A 3,768-nucleotide genomic window follows, 5' to 3' on the forward strand; every position below is an offset into this window, starting at 1 on the left:
GCTATATACCATAAAGGCCACATATGAGCTGATTTTTAATTTATGAGAAATCATGTGCCCAACACCAATAAGTGAGAGTCAAATAAAAGACCAAAAAAGCCCAAAATAATAATTTGAAAATCTAATATTTATATTTTGAACAAATTTACATTTTATTGCCACAAGTTTGACGATGTGTATATGTGTGGTTAAATATTATACCTTAAAAAAACTTCACTTAAATACAAATATTGAATTTGTGTGTGACGTACCGGTAATAATAAAAAATAGAATTTATTAAAAATTACCATATTTTACCAAGCTTATATTCTAAAACAAGGGGTATTAATATTTTATTACCAACAAAACTTCTAATAACATATGTCTTGGTGCATGGTTTTAAAAAACCCACCTACAGACTACATTTGAAAAATAATTTGTCAACTTAACAATACAATCGTTTAAAATGAAGCAAAATACTATTTGACAGATTGGGCTTTTTTACTCCCGCCATGGAACCGTGGACTGGCGATGCCAGAACATGGATCCATGGTGGGCGTGCCTGAACCATATATGGATAGGGGCACAAGAAAATAGTTCCAGTTCCAGTTCCAGATTGGACTTTTATATATGCTGGAATAAACTGATTATTCTAACAATTTTTCCATTAATAAATGACTAGTGATCTACACAAACTCTCATCACATGAAACTAAGCATACTTGTGTCAACAAACTGTTGACTAAATCAAGTTGGGCAAAACTGTTTTATGGCAAAAAATATGTACAGTTAACAAAATGTTTCAACAACAAGTTGCATTCTTATGCATTATACATAATCAGTTTTATATATAGCACAAAAATACATACAAAATACAATTAACACAGCATTTTAAAGCAGCTGATTGCAACAATGATGGAAGTCTGTGTTGATCTAAAAAAAAAAAAGGCGGATGGTTCTCAATGTGACAATGCTAGTATGAAAACAGTTTCATTTAATTTACAACTGGGAAAACGGTTGGTTCGAATAACGACAAGACACTGAATTTATATTTTTGTATTGGTAGCCTTTTTATACTTGCAAACACTGCTCATTCAAATGTTGAAGATAAATATAAAATTGATGTTGGTAAAGATTCCATTGTCAAGCTTTATGGACACTATTAAAAATAATAATGCATGTAATACAAAAAAAATATTAGAAGTTGGCCATCAACCAATGGCTTTTTTAAACTCAAGTGTGTAATGTAAATATTACTAAAGTACTTAACTAATTAGTTTTAGAAAATTGTTACCAACACTTTCAACTTTAAAAAATCTTCAAAAATGGGGACCAATCAATAATTAAAGGCATAAAACAATCGGAATCAACTTGTCTCATGTTACTAGTGATTTAAGATTTCTGTAGAACATGAAATAATCAGTACACCTTATAGCAGAGACATTTAACATCCAATAGTCAATGATTAATTAATCAATGTGCTCTAATTTAATGTGTTATTAAACAAAACAAAACTAAATTTTATCGCAGATATAAAACGCTCAATGATCCCTAGCAAGTGAGAAAAAAATATAGTTTGTGTGTATGGCTCCCAAATCACGGTAGGGTAGTGCCCAAGAAAACAACTTTTTTTATATGTGATAGCTAGTTTAAATGATGAAAATATAAATGAAGCCATCACTGGGCAGAACAGGTATACATTGCAGATTAATTTGGTTTACACTAAATCTTTGTCCACAACATGCTTTGAGCACATTCTATTGCAACAACTTGATCCAATCTAATGATTTTGAAAAGTGAATTACATATCTTATTTTGCTTAATAATAATAAATTTAAGCATCCTGGTGGTGGGTGATTTGTGTGTCTTACAGAGAATGTGTTAAAGCTCACAACTTAAACTTTTAGCAGGTCTGCTAAAAACAAGCAAATAGAGTACTACTAGAGCAATATTTGTCCCCTACCAGGCTCAACAATTTTCCATATTTTCTAGGTTCAAGGGCTGTAACTCTCAAAAATGGGTACATTCCCATGCCAGTCAAACTTGATCTGTAACTTTATATGATAGAGCTGTACATAAAATTTCAGTTCAATACCTCGAGGCATTGCAAAAAAAAGAAAAAGAAAAAAGTCCAGGAAACTATATGTGGGACCGCTGGACGGACTGGTAGGGGACTAATAAAACCTCACCACAACCTACTCTTATTATCAGTACATAGACTAATTACAGAACTTTTATCAGAGGAAATAAGGTAGCTATGCTATTATCTCACAATTCCTTACAACTTGCATACATCACAATTTGTATAAACCTTTAAGGCATATTTAACAAACACAAAATTGAGAGATAAAAAAGCTATGTCGGTTATTACAATGTTTATTTACAAGAGAAACATTTAAGAATGAATTTATCTGCAAATATGGCTTTATAATGAAATAAATCTTATTTGCAATATGGCCTGCCATTATATATGTATGATTTTTGTAAGAAGCAATTATAAATTATACCAATATGAAGATGACGGACAAGAAATGTTGCTTACTAAAATTATCTATTTACAAGACTATACACTACTGCCAAACAATGCTACATAATGGTTTAAAATATTATACATTTTTAGTATGGCACTTTCTGTAAATTACAATAATTATGATGATTTATTTATGGCCCTTGGTCAAAGATCAGTACAGATTCACAAATCAAACGAAAGAGCAAGGATGCAAAAGGAATAATTATTTTTGCCTACACATACAGCACTATAAGAACCTAATTATCATACTTTTAATGGTCCTTACAACTAAGTTGTTTAAAAAAAAAAAAAAAGTACTTTTCCTAATTTGTGGTCACTATATATTCTCAAAAACAAAGGGTGTAAAATCATTGTTATGTAATGTATTTGAAAAGCACCATTGTACAATAAATCAATACCAAAATTGATAAAAAGAACATTGATATCATTTGGGAAAATCAGTGTTTTTTATTAATACGATGTAAGTAACCATATAAATTCTTTATAATAAATTACCAGCCATCAAATCACTTCACTGTATAAATGTTGCAATTATTTATAGAAGAGGTTTTCTATTTTAGATTTTGGCAAATATTTGTTATTAAAATTTTCATTAATGCAAAATATTTACCTATGAATTAAATTGTAAATTATACAATCTGATTAAAATTAGCTCTACTGGTCTACCAGTAGATCTAATAGCATTGCATGGACTCCCATGTCTAGGTGACATTTCATCTATAAATAACAATTTAAATATCGACCAATTACACTTCGCCTTTTATAGCGTTATTCGGGAGCATACAAACTTTAAAAATATTGGGCGAGATTTTTTATGCAATAGGCGAAATTGTTGGTCTATTTCAACATTAAAAAACAGGGGGAAAAGTGCTGTAATAAACTCTGGATTGTATACTAGTATAAACAGATTTTATGGCTATACCATCATGTTTTTGGGGGTTTTTCATCTTAAAACAAATTTTATATAAAACTTTATATTGAAATTAGTTTCCGGCATACTTCGTAATTCACCCGAATCATCTTGTATACCCTCGGCATAATCCCGAATGTTTTCAAATTCTTTTTCAAATCACTGGCATGATTTTGCAAGTAAGGTTTTGATGATCAAATGAAAGGTCAACTGGACATGAGCTCCAACGGGGTGCTGTTAGATCCACAGGTAATAGTAATTAACCAGTGGAGCTAATTTTAATTAGATTGTAAATTATACTGTCAGATGATTTTGTATGTTTTTAAAACAAAAGAAAAAAAACCCAAATG

The sequence above is a fragment of the Gigantopelta aegis genome, chromosome 6 (genome assembly GCF_016097555.1).
Source record: "Gigantopelta aegis isolate Gae_Host chromosome 6, Gae_host_genome, whole genome shotgun sequence".
NCBI lineage: Eukaryota > Metazoa > Mollusca > Gastropoda > Neomphalida > Peltospiridae > Gigantopelta > Gigantopelta aegis.